Consider the following 14,740-nt stretch of genomic DNA (forward strand, 5'->3'; position numbering starts at 1 on the left):
GTGTGTCGAGCCTTACATTTACACCAATGAAGCGTGTCCGTAGGAAGTAGTATGATTACTTCACGTCGCTGCACGTTTTATATTTTATAGGAAATAAGTTAACGTTGCATAAATATATAATTTAACTATTACTAAAATTTTTTGGAATTACTAGTAACATGAAAGAATCATGAGGAAAATCGAAATAAATAAACATTTGACTGTTGCCTCCCAATATAATCTTGATAATATTAAGTATGTACATAGGCACATAAGTGAATTTGCTAGAAACTGTCTTAAATATTAACACTAGGAACACACATGTATTATAATGCCTATTCAAATTCAAATTCAAATATTTTTATTCAAAATAGGATGTGAAATCACTTATTGAAAGTCAAAAAAACTACCACCCATTCCAAAATGAATGCCTCAGGCCTGAGAAGAATGGGCGCAACAAACTCAGCGGGCTTTTTTTTTTCATCAAAAATATGTTTTACAATTAAAGCAATTCTTTTAAATAACGTAACACTTTTGCTTTGAACATTTTCTGGGATCCTGTTGTACAAGCATATACATCGCCCCACAAAAGACTTGCTAACTCGACTTAGTCGAGTAGTTGGCATTATAAGCTTATGTCTGTTCCTGGTGTTAACAATAATGTTATGTCAGAAACTGTTCTGACAAATTCACTTATGTGCCTATGAATATAAATTACATTATCAAGAATATATTGAGAAGTAACAGTCAAGATGTTAATTTCTTTGAATTTTGCTCTCAATAATTCCATAGGGACTAGGTTATAAATTGTCTAATCTTTTTAACCGCGTATGCTGCAGAACTAAGTCTGTTCGCCAATCCTTAAATATGGGGGCCCCATTGTACTTTGTAATCCAGAGTAATGCCAAGAAATTTAGCAGATTCCACCGATTTTATCACATCTCCGTTTAACAAAACACTTGCATCATCATTTGTTACATTTGGTACAGTAAATTTTATACATTTCGTTTTCTTGCTATTTAACAACAGATATAAAACCAGTACACGATGTCAGATAGAATATCGTTCACTTCGTAATACATAGCTTGGTTTCTTTTCACTTTGAAAATAAGTGAAGTGTCGTCCGCAAACAATACTACCTTATGTTTTTCTCTATAAGATTAGGAAGATCATTTATATAGATAAGGAAGAGGAACGGTCCGAGAATAGACCCTTGTGGTACCCATACTGAGAGGAGACCCAGGAGATCTCTTGCCATTCACGTCGATCTTCTGAATTCTATTGTTTAGATATGAAATCAGAAGATCGAGCGCAGTTACCTTTATGCCATAGTGACATAGCTTCCTGACTAGCGTTGAATGTTGAACACAATCAAAAGCCTTAGATAAATCACAGAAGATGCCAAGTGCATTCTGCGATTCCTCCCAGGCATCAAAAATATTCTTGATAAGCTCAACACCTGTATCCGTTGTTGAAAGTCCCCTAGTAAAGCCAAATTGTTTCAAATGAAGTAACTTATGAGAGTTAAAGTAAGTAAGCATTTGGCTTAAATTATTTTTTCAAAAATTTTACTAAGGGTCGGCAAAACCGACACAGGACGATAGTTATTCGGGTCAGAAGAGCATCCCGATTTAAATATTGGTGTAATTTTACTATGTTTCAGAAGGTCAGGAAACACGCCATGATTAATACAATTATATTACATGATTAATAATTATATTATATTATTATTACTCGGCTAAGTCGAGTATGTGAGTCTTTTGTGGGTCGATATGCTTTTACAACAAATGTTATACGAAATTAAAAAAAAATTGTTAAAAATCGTTTGTGTGGTAAAGACTAAAAAGTATATGACTTTCTTAATTATTTGCGCCCGTTCTTCTCAGGTCTGAGGCATACATTTTGTAAAGGGTGGTAGTTTTTGAATTGAAATAAATGAATTTGAACACGGTCACTGTTTCTGTAAGACAGATTTGAGATATTTCCAATCTTAAGTTGTACAGTGAGAGAGATGATCCGAAAAAATCAGCCCGGATCTAATTCGAACAAAACTGGGAAGGCACCCGGGGGACAGAATGTCTGAAATTATGTAAAGGTTTTGATGAGACAAACCATTAAAATGTAGGTATTCTGTTTAAAATTAAACAGAGACCAATTAAGAGAAGAGTCGCGAAAATAATGAAACATCATGTAACATCCTCAACGAGTGCACTGCTTTCCACTTTTTATTAATAATGAGTGAATTGTCAAGAGATAAATGCTTTGATGCATAATATGAGAAACATAGATATGAAACAAACGGTATAATAATATTCATACTAAAAACACTGCAACTGATAATGTATTGACTGTTGCTTTTTCATATTATATTATAAATAATAAGTAAATGTAGGGACATGAACACAGCATAATCATAATTTAAACACCAGGAACAAACATCAATTTGCTATGCGTACCATAACGACAGTCATTTATGCCAAGTTAGTCTTTGCCGTGCGATGTATATGAAATATACAAACTTCATAAGTTGCAAAAGTCATAACAGTTATTGTAAAAGGGATTATAAAGTATTTGAAAAAAAAAACTACCTTAGCTAAGCTTTACAATCTATGGTATAAAATCAGATAAAGATGAGCAAAGAAGGTAGATTAATAGATAAAAGGTATGCAAAAGTTATGACAAATGGGATCAACAAACCTATTCCACCATTTATGGTAAAAAGACATAGGTCCTTAGTAGAAAACGACCTCCAAAGATGCAAATCTAATTTTGCAGAAAAATGCTCGTAGATTAATTTTTTATAAATTACAATAGCTTGGACACGCAGGTTGTGGTGTTAGGTACTATATTACCCTCGGTTAAGATGAAATTAGCATTTTATTAATAAAGTAAATAGAGTGAAAAGTTATTATATATTATTTTCCTTATGCATTGATTGTCAATCTGATTAAAGTAGAAAGTGTTTACGTAAACTGTACACTCTGATTTTCTCTTCCAGGAAGAAAAATTCAATAAAGTATTTAAGTATTACCGATGTCCGAAAACGAATGAGACTGAAGATTTCTTTGGAATTGTTGCAAAAAGATTCTGGATATATTATGCTCGATTTAGAAGCATGCATGAAACTTGGGTTCGCGATTATAACTGACTAAAAACAAAGTCTGTAACCTGGAAGGTAGGTACCTACGCCTCAGACTCCTTACAAATTTAAAACGAGTTAGTTGGCTGAAACGATTATGGGCTCTCTTTCTGGTGTGGTCATGATTTAAAATCTCGACCATGGAGATACTGTTACTGGGTCTTTATATCCATAATCTTAGTAGTGACCAATCAAGTTCGCTGTAAAAGAGAGTAGGTACAAATATCTGCCAATCATAGCTTATAACGTGTCCTTCATCCATCATGTAGCCGATGTTCCAGTACAAATATTGGACCGGGAAGTTTAAGATTGTTGCAATTACAATCATAATATTGGCAAAAGTCGTAACACAAATGTAAAGCTTCCTGTGTACTTAATTACAGGTCTGTAATTTATACTTTCCCCTTTCTCCATTATTATATCAACAAACCCATGGTCATAGGCTGTAAATGCACTTGCAGCAGATAGTTGTAGTCCAACCACGGAACAGAAAATAAGAGTCTAACAGACAATCCGAGGCAAGAGTGAACAGAAAACACCAACCAGGCTTGTTAATGGAATTATAAAAAGAAACAAATGAACTACGTACTTGAGCAATTAATTTATCATAATTATGTTGTTGACGACTTTGTACCAATAATTATTTGCATGAATATTATTATTTTTTTTGCGTGCTTCTATAAGTTCTGTAGATTAATTATTTATTTGTCACGCGTAATTTAAGGAGCATGACGAAATAATTATCAAATCATTAATAATAGAAAAGTGGAGGTTCCGCCTAATATTCTAAATTAGCATAAATTATTTCAACAAATTGTTACTTTTGAGTGATTTAGGGCATTTCGATTGATTTGTTCTAAAATTTATGGACGATGCGGGAATTAAACCCGCGCCTCTCGGGGTGCCACAGCGTTAACTAACATACCAACTTACTCGTAACAGCCCGATAGTTGAACAAACATACAAATTTATGGAGCATTCAGATAGACTTAGTTGGTAATAGCGCTGGGGCGTATCCAGAGAGATGAACAAAAATACAAAGATTATGCTTTATTCAAACGATGGTGTTGATAGTAGGTAAGAGCGCTAAGGTCCCTCAATTTTGATACAAATTATTTGTTGAAGTATTTGTCTAATGCTATTTAAATCATTAATTATTTATCTAATGTAAGAATGTGGTAACATTCAGATAAAAACAGAAGTTATCGGAGAATATCATTGTTGTACAAATATCAACCAGAATCCTAATCGTCCATTACGCTTATTAGAAGCTCGGACGCGAACACGAGTCAAGAACATTTTGTTTTAGCAATTGTAATATTTTAGCAAAATAATTAAAAACGTCAAATTAGTTACACAATTTTGTTAATTTAAAGGGGCACTTACTTGAAATTCAACACTCCATCCTTTTTAAGTTTGGATATTGGACAGTTTTTCACTGAACACTTTGTCATTGCGTGGCGTTGTATTCAAAGCGCGGTCAAAACACAGCTGAACGAAAACTCTGCCTAATGGACGCGTAGGTAGAGTTTTTACTTTAGACAATTTTTGATCGTGTTTTCATGGATATGGATCGCATTCAGATCAGACGTAGTGCGAAAACGCTCTAACGGTTGATGGAAAGAAATCGGATGACGGAAGCCGGATCTAGTGCGTAAACTACCTCTAGTTCAGATCGGTCTATTAGGCAGACAGACATTTTGCTGCTTTATTCCCTCCAAGTGAACGACGTCGCGGGCTAAATGATGCGACGACTGCGTAATAAAGTAATAATGAAATTCGCAGTAGAAATTAGGTCAAGCTGTACCCATTTGAAATCTTAAACAAACACTTCACAGTCATATTTTGCACGGAGTTCAACACTCTAGACTCTATGGCCCGTTGTTATAGCCTCAATTGTATGTATTTAGTATGTTACATCGCGACTGGCGCAATGTGTTCACAACCATGACATAATAGGTCTATACATTTTTAATGGTGAAAGTTGTCAGTTACCAATAAAAACATCAATAGACTTTCTCTTTAAGGCCGTGACAATATGTTAAACCGAAATAGGTTTTAAGTAAGTCTTTATTTTTTACAAACTAGCTGATGACCGATGGGCTTCGCTTCAGCTAAGCAAATGCAAATTTCATATCCGAATTTAAAATCTTTTTTTTTGTTAATTAAAACAATTGTTGAAGTTCAATCCTAACAGTAAATATTTTCTTACTTTATATATACTATTCTATCTTTCCAGTTGGACAGAAAGGTGTGCAAAGGTTGATTAAAATCGATTTTAAATCGTGTTTAAAAATTTAGGAGTTCATCGTAGACAAACAACGTGACACGAATTGTTTTATTATATTAAGATTAGATATACATATATACATAGATCAGCTTGCGGGCTCTTTTAGCTACTGTTTAAAGTTAAGGTTTTTGTCAATGACTACTCCAAGATATTTTATATTAGTAGTTTTACTGATATTATTGCAAGAGCAAGGGCCAGATAGCAAGGGTATGCGTGAACTTTATTATCAAAACAGTGGGAAGGGGTTGAAGCTTTTGTTTATTCAAAAGTAGCCAAGTTGCAATCTTCCTCACTCCTTGTGTCGTTGTGTGTAATGCAGTAAGTAGCCCACTTTTCCCGTAAAATTAAAAAGCTATAATGATACAGCAATATCATCATCATGTACTTTATATATAGACAAATCAGAATTACATACCTACTTCATTTCTGATGTTATTTATATACAAAAGAAATTAATAACGTGGGACCTAATATAGTTCCTTGTGCGACGCCAAAATCTATTGTCGTTGGATTGCTTTTCTGATTATCAACTTATAATACACTGAGTACGGTACTGAACTGCTGAACTTAAGTACGATACACTAAATAATTTTAACCAGTCCAGGCAATTACGTCGAATACCTAGGAGCTCAAGTTTCGTAAAAGAATAGGAACACAGACCATTTCAAAAGCCTTGGCCAGATCTGAAAACACATCGACAAATTCTTGCTGCTTATCCAGTTGCAAAGTACCAACAGAATAATAAAAGAGAAATGGAAAATATCTATAAAAAGATATCTCTAATAAGACACACCACACTTATAATTAGTCTTAAAACATACAAGATATATTGAATGTAACCAATTAGGTAGTATGAGCATTTCATGAAAAAAAAAATCATTGATAATCGAACCAGCAAATTAAACCTTGCCTCGGCAAATTATAAAAATTTCAACTTAATTGAAGCAAAGTATTTCAGTAGAATTTTTGGTGATACTTGATAGGTAATCACACCATTCAAAACAACATTTTAATAATGACCGAAATGTAACAAGCATATACATCACCCAATAAATGACTTACTACCTTAACTTAACCGAGTAGTAGGCATAAGAAGTTTATGTTTGTTCCTCGTGTGATAATCATAATGTTATTATGATTATCACAATTTCTAGCCAACTCGCTAATGTGCTTATTATTATTTTTGTGAAGCACAGCCTTTACAGATAAGCAATGAATGAATAATATTTAAGTTTAGGCCATGTTCATTAAGTCAGGTAAACAGATTGTAATAATTGCTCATTAGGAACTGTCATTACGTTATCAGTAGCTGTCTATGCTAATCTATTTTGGTCCAAATTAATATTATTATTTAAATATTTTTTAACAAAATTGATTACTTTATATTATGTACTAACTGGTTCATTACTATATTTGATCATATTTATTTAGGACCACAAAAGAAAAGTACCTTTATACATCATTATTGTAAAAATCATTAATCTTTGATGCTGAATGATTTTTACAATATAGAATGTGTGGATGGAAAAGTGACGCCATTATGATAAAAAAGGAGGGTACGGGTCACCTGATGTTAAGTGATCACCGCTGCCCACAATTTTTCACATTGGAGAAACTATGCGTCGCGTCCAAAATATTTTTTATCTATTTATTTTGATTGTAATGAAGCATACTGTAAGGCAAACATTAAAAAGATGTTCTTGATTGAAGTGAGTCATAGACCACCACAATAGGAACGTAATAATAAGATACAACTTCGATGACATGGCATTCTGGGTCTTTTTAAATAATAAAGAGAGACAAAAGTATATCATCAGATGTAATTATCATCATAGTTTCTGTACTTCTCTTCTTAAGGCTTTAATTGCTCACTGGTGCGTTAGGAACGCAGATCTTCACCGGGACTTAAAGTTCCCCACCATCCAACAGCACATTAAGTGCTTATCTGAAACTTTCTTCAAGTCCTCAGACAAACACCCCAACCCCCTGATTAAGGGGGCAGCGTATTATACCGCTCCCCCTCCTTTACCAAGACCTCAACTTGGTAACAGTAAGGAGGAGCGGGCGAGACGGCCTGGAAACGCCCTCACCGATCCAGCTAACAAACTCTAGTCAGACCAGGATAGTATCTTAGCATTAGCATCCGGGAATTACCAGACACATCTAGACTCACGTCCCGCTTGTGATCATATTTCTGATGTCTATTTTATATTCTGTGCTATATCCCAGCGGATACCCAAGGAAGTGCCGCTGGCGCCTCACTGGGAAAGAAGGTCGCCTCAGGTGGAGGCTTAGCGGGCACTTGCCCAAAGCCAACATAGGTGATTTTTAGTGGGTAGGCATTTATGACTTAGGTTTCATGTGGACTCTCATAACCAACGCAGGTGGCTTTATTGAATAAAAATATTCGAATTTATTTATTTTTGTCAAAGAATCAGTTTATTATGCCAAGGGAAACTCTCAATCACTGAAATAAAGATACGCTTTCTTAATTTGTGTGTATTTATGTTTATTCATTCAGAACTCCATTGAAACGAACCCATTTTTTTTTCATTTGCACCCATACGAGTACTTTAGATAGCTCCCTCATTATGTTTTTTAAATATTTGACATTCTTATCCTAGTATTTGCATACTAAACTATTAGTGAAGCAGAAAATTATAAATGGCCTATGGAATTTCTCAATTATCATTACTTCAAGTGAATCTATTGAAACAAATATAGAGGGATTATATCTTTATAATCCATAGAGTCCGGATGGAATGCATCACAAATCCATTAAAAAAATTTGGAAAACGGTTGACCCTTAAGGCCATCCCTGCAACTTCCCGCTAATTGCTAAACTTAAACGCTTCAAATTGTACTTATTACGAATTTCAGCTCTTAGAGCTCAAAAGTCTAATGAAAGTTAAATAAAACCCTATTTTATAAATTATAATTTTCAAACGGCAATAACTTTTGAATGAATGAAACGATTTTCACGCGGTTGGTGGCATTCGACGATATGATCGAACTCGAAGTTCGAAATAATTCCGAAAACACACTTTATTCGGTTGTCTTTCGTCAACGCAACCGATTTTGACCGGCTTGGTGGCGATCGACGTGGTTTTTTAATGTTAAGAGCTGATTAGTTTTTTGGAATTTTATCAATTCCAATAGCAAAGCCGTTTGTTTAAAAGTTATTCCAAAAAAAAACACATGACTTTATTCATTTTATTTAATAAACTTTTAAATAATAGAGGAAAGGTACCAAATATGGAATACGTCCCTAATATTGAATACAGTAATATTTCTAAAACTAAGCGTCAAGAATAGACCTATATACCCTCGTTCGACGGCCAGCACGCGTGCGGCGTTCAGCGAACTAGATGCAAATGATAGTACGTTACACTGTTAAGTTAACAGTGTTAACGCAAATTTGATTGGATATATTTTAGCTAAGTTATTCGTAATTTTTTATCGTATTATTCTTAAATGAATATCGCAGAATCAGTTGTTGAGTATATAAGCAAGGTATGTAGTATTTAATTGGTATTGTTATTTCACGAATATTTAAAAATTAAAAAAGTTACATTCAGTTTCCTCCTACTATCATATTGTTCGTAATATGTTATACTATTCCATATTAGGACATCAACATTAATGATTGATTAGTATTTCTCTCTTTTGCAGATATTATAGTTGTAATCAACATTGCCCCACCAGATACAAAACCCAAAAGCATGGGACAATACCAATCTGATAAAAGCTTTTGAAGCCGTGAAAACCCAAACAATGGGTTATAAGAAAATTGCACAAATATAATAATAGTTTATCTCGGACTACCCTCTTTCTGTTTTGTCATACCAACGAACCAAATAAGGAATGGACGTAAAAGAATTTTAGTATCTGACATTGAACATAATTGTTAGTATAATCAACGAGTAGCTGTAACAAAAACAAACGAAAGACCGAGAAAATCATTGTTGGAGTCTGGATTATGTTCTGATGAAGATCCACCAGATCTTTATCTAGTGATCATAGTGACGATAAACCCTCTGTTCTTCAAGCTAACGATCCCATTGCTGATGCAGAGTGCATGTATGCTCTGGTTTTTTCAGCGAATACAAAAATGAAAGAGATTGGATTCAGTGCATTGCCTGTAGACAATTATGCCACGTTCAGGGTTCCGGAGCAGAATATGCAGATTTTATTTGTGATTTTTGCTTGCAGGGTTAATTTTATTATTTTATTCTAATAAAAAGACTTGACCCTATTATGGAATACCATATTCCATTATAGGGTCACATTTTTGAGTGGCATATTTTTGGTTGATTTAGTTTAGTTAATGATATTACGGAAAGTGTTTATTATTTTTTGATTTAAATATAAATTTTTATGACTGACTATTACTGCATATAATTAGTAGTAGTATCTAGTAGTATAAGAAATGACATCAAAAAGAATTCTAAAGGAATCAATTTTGAGAACATAAATGCCTTTTTATGCCTTTTTAATTATAAGCCATGACTAACTGATAAAAATAACACTCGTATACTGATTTTTTAAAGAATTTGTTTAAGTATTCCATATTCGGCCCTTTTCCCCCAATTTATCTTATTTTTTATAATTATATTATTAATGTTATTTTTTTAAGTTTTCTTCAAATCTACCGGTCCGAGTGGGTCCGAATTGTATACAAAATCTAAGTTTGCCAAGCCTGTTTGAATGGCGCTAACCGCGATGAAATCGGTCGAGCTGTTCAAAAGTTATAGGAGGTTTACATACATCCATACATACACACACACACACACATACATAAATACTAGCACCTTAAAATGTCGAGTTCTGATGAAAACTCGGTTTTCTAAAAACAGGAACCAATAACTTATATATAACAGTAATCGAATTTTTGAAAATTTTCCATTTTCTTAGCGGCAACTTAAAAAATAGTTTGGTATACACCACATGCGTAACTTAAAAAGAGTAAAATAAAAATACTTTTAACTTATAAACCAATGACGATAAACACCGAAATTGAATCTAGGCTTAAAACATCTACTTACGTAGTTTTCGATATAAATAAACAATAAGCAATCGATCACGTTATTTCAAATGCATGCACTTTAAAATTTCATAGAGCTTAGAGTTGACCTAAAAGTATCTCAATAATTTACATTTTATTGGCTCGTATTTATTATACGCTTTTTATTAGCTTCACCTGTATGCATGTTTGCTTGTAACCGACAGATTTGGGCGCGATTTTGACCCACTTTAAAAGAGATTTATCGAGGACCGAGGACAAAACATTGATTAAATTAAATAAATATTCCATTATTCATTGCAAAATAAGATTTTGTTTATTTATATAATAATTTTCATCAATAAGGCAGGAATTGATGTTAATTTTAAATTTCAAAATATATTTTCAAATATTTTAGTTCGGTTTTCTATAAAAAGCTATGTATATATATGTATATTTTTTGAACTACTATTTTATTATAAATTAGAACAACAATAAACTATTTTTAAGGAATTTAATAGATTGTATGTACTCATTTCATCTAACTTTAAATTAAAATTTTAACACGGCCAATATGAAAGTCAGATAAATATAAATATACATAGCCATAGATTAATATCTAATAAAGAAAAATAACATAACATACCATGCATATCATGCCTTGAAAATAATTGTTAAAATACACTATGAGACTGCACACTTTACATTTTTGATCAAATACTTTATCTGTGGTAACAAAAGAGCGGGAAAACGTTAGCGCTTCACTGGTCGTCGCAACATGCACTGCGGAACGCATAGATATTGAATTGCGTGCGGGCAGTACTTACATTGCGTTTGCAACACCATAGGTACTGCGTCATAAAAGTAATTGCATTAGAATCTACTCAGGTCTAACCATTTGACATGGTATAATATCATTCTTTTTTTCGTATTAAAACCTAAGATCAATGACTATAAATTGATGATTGTACTTATCTATAAAAATAGATAAAGATTCAGTACCTAAATTCTTTAGGTTCCATACCAACGTACCGGATCAACCATCGGGACCCTATTACTAAGACTCCATTGTCCATATTCTGTCCGTGCTACTTGTCTGTCAGCGGACTGTACATAATTTTTTTTTTGCTGTATTTTTTAAAAGTAGATTTTTTATATTAGATTTTGGGTACGAAACTTCGACGTCTTCAACGTAATTTTCTCTGGAAAGCGACTAGAAATCTGAAAAGACCAAATTCGTTAAGCGATAATAAATAAACATATTACCTATGGCAGCTGGGCCAAAAGATTTGTTAAATCAATCTTCTACTTCTTCTCTTAAAGGTACTCGAAAAGCTCTTTGTAAAATGGGTGAAAATTGTCAGAAATCAACTAAATCAATTTCGATTAAGACAAGGTAGTGGAACTACAGAATGTAATTATTTAATTAAATTTTGTATGTTCGTTAGTCTCGCTAAAACTCGAGAACGGCTGGACCGATTTGACAAGTTTAGGTCTTGAATTATTTGTGGAAGTCCAGAGAAGGTTTAAATGGTGAATAAATAAAAAAAATGCTCGGAATTAAATAAAAACAACAAATTTGTTTTTCCTTTGATGTGTTCATACATAATTCCTATGATAGAATTTATTGACGCACGGTTTGACAGTTCTGCTGTGAAACAATTTCATTACGACAGCAGAGTCCATATTTTACGAAGTAATTCTTGATGTTATGATATATTATTGACAAATTCATAAAAAAAAAACATTATTTATTACTAGCTGACGCAGCAAACGTTGTATTTCCATATGAAGTAACAAGAAAAAAAATTAATAAAATTTTTTGATGTATAAAAAATAGATGACGACCGATTGTCAGAGCTACCAAATATATCGTACATAAATTATATTTGATTGCCATCTTGCAACCCTATTCCTTTGGATGGAACAGAATAATATAAAAATCGCGATACAAAAATAGGTGTTGATCGTAGATGGGTGAAATTTTGTAGTCAAAAATATATATATTTAGGTTATGTAATTATCTTATAATTATCTAGGCTTATCATTTACATTTCATGAAAAATAGATGTCATATGTAAATAGCTGTTATATTTCTGAATGTTGGCCAAAAAGTGCTTAGTAATATTTCCAATCCCAGAAACGTAAAGAGCGTAAATGATCTGGTGGTGGGTTGTTGGTTGCCTTCAGCACAACATAATCTAGTAGATTCATCACTGTCTGAGCGACGGGGGTTGGCACCAACCCCTACCACCTAACCTGTCCGGGACGGGATATGACTCGAATCTGATGCTCGCTTCGCTCGCTTTTACATTCTAAATTCTTCTAGTCGCGTCACTGGATTGGACGTTATTTCACGGAACCAACCCTGGTATTTGCTCAAATCACTAGATTTGTTTAGAGAAATAATAAAATCGTGTTGTTCTTTTAACATACTCCGTGATTTGATCAAATCACCTAGGGAATTGGCCAAATCTCTGTTATTATAATTTCCCTGCGACATATATATGTTTTACAACAAGATCTCAGAAAATGTTCCAAACAAATATATTACGAAATTCAAAAGAATTTGTTAAAAAATGTTTGTGTGGTACCTAAAGGTTACTATATCAAACGACTTTCATTAATTTTAATGATACCACAGATTGGGAATGGAGTGACCGTCAGGCTATTAAATAATACATTTGATTGTACGATTTTCAATTGTAACCATATTTTTTATAAAATAAAAGAAGCCAGCTGAGTTCCTTGCGCCCGTTATTTTGGTTCAGATCTGAGGCATACTTTTTCTAATGGGTTTTTGACTTTCAATAAGTGTTAATATATCCTATTTGGAATAAAAATATTTGAATTTGAATGTTATTCCAACAAAACAGCGGTATCGACTATATATTATTTAGTTTCTCGTTCGTAGGGTGTGCACTGTTTATGAGTTGCCATTATAGATAAAGTGAATTTAATAATACACTTCTCACTCATCCAACATATTCCGGCGATCTTGACCAGATTGTCGGTCCATCTTGTGGGGGGCCTAACACTACGTCTTCCGGTACGTGGTCGACATTCGAGCCATACTGCCCCAACAGCCATTTGTCCGTCGAGCTATGTGCCCATTGTATACATGGTCAAAATGGAGGACACAAAAGTGATCGGGTCCCTACTGTAAAGTTATCAACGCCACCCCCGTTTTCCTTCAACATCAGTGGGATCACAGGAGCGTTGTCAGCGTTTTATGAAGGCCTAAGCGCTTTTTTTGAGGTATCCACGTCGTATCGTTCTGAAAACACCAAGCAAAGAGACCCGGGCAGCGGGGACCCTTTCCCCGCGAGCACAGGCCACCCGGGCGCTCGCATCTCCTCTTCGCCGCGCCATTGATCGCTCGACTTGGCAAAAAATTCTATAGACAAATAAGACATCTCTCCTCTCCGCTTGATCCATTTCCACCGAAGCTAAACGGAGAGGAGATGTGGAAATAACGAAATCTGATTGCTTATCAAAACACATTTCCTCTCCGTTTTGGTGGATACCGGGGCTTAGAATAAACTTGCGTATTACGACAAACTGACAGCCCGATAATGCGGGTCCAATTTTGATATCGCAATATGTGTATTAACCAGTGGTTTCATATTCAAAATAGTAAGGTACTAATATTCTTTTCCATCTTGCTGTATCTCCATTAGATATGTTTTTTTCTCTCGCACGCTTTGTGCCTATTTTAATGTAAGCCTATGGTGCGGATGATATAGCTGTATTATATATAATTCCTTGTTTTTATGACATTAAGGGACAAGACAGGACGTTTTTTGGGATCATTAATTTATACGGTATAAATCCAAAATCAATTAAAAACTCAGCGCACTCACGGAAATAATAATCATTTATTTCGGACTCATCCATACATGAGATTACATCTAAATTTTTTAGTAAAGTTTGCCAGCTTACAAAATAGTGTTGAGTTAGTAATAATTCACCTCCAGTTTGCTCACGTTGTCATATGGCAACGGCATGCGGCCACCGTGTTGTATGCTGTTATGAAGTTAGCGCACAAAACTTTAATATACATATTGAGAAAAACTAAAATTAATAGTCACAAAAACTGTTGTGTATAAGGAGTATTAAAACAAAACGAGGCCAAGCCGAGTGTGATAATAGTATCACATGAGTGTTTTAATACCTAATTATCAACAGTTGCATATAAGACATCTACACCCATAATATGAATTCTCTAAAAGATTCTGAATCAATTAGCTTACTGCCAACATTAAAACAGCCAGTCCTAGTAGTAACCTAATATCATCCATTACTGATTATATACAAAAAAAGTAGGTAT

The 14,740-nt window shown here is 33.8% G+C and overlaps 1 protein-coding gene across 2 annotated transcripts in view; it reads right to left on the minus strand.

The window, feature by feature from the left end:
• LOC126974779 (facilitated trehalose transporter Tret1-like) overlaps positions 1 to 11,181 on the minus strand; it is a 38,942-nt gene extending 27,761 nt beyond the window's left edge. The window contains exon 1 of one of the 2 annotated variants that reach the window (XM_050822455.1): positions 11,071 to 11,181. The gene's annotated coding sequence lies outside the window, so the exon portion shown is untranslated. Of the gene's footprint in view, positions 1 to 11,056 lie in introns of both variants that reach the window. The other variant, XM_050822457.1, reaches the window with a different exon arrangement.
• Between the last annotated feature and the right edge of the window lie 3,559 nt (positions 11,182 to 14,740).

Source organism: Leptidea sinapis, chromosome 33 (assembly GCF_905404315.1).
Source record: "Leptidea sinapis chromosome 33, ilLepSina1.1, whole genome shotgun sequence".
In the NCBI taxonomy this organism is placed as follows: domain Eukaryota; kingdom Metazoa; phylum Arthropoda; class Insecta; order Lepidoptera; family Pieridae; genus Leptidea; species Leptidea sinapis.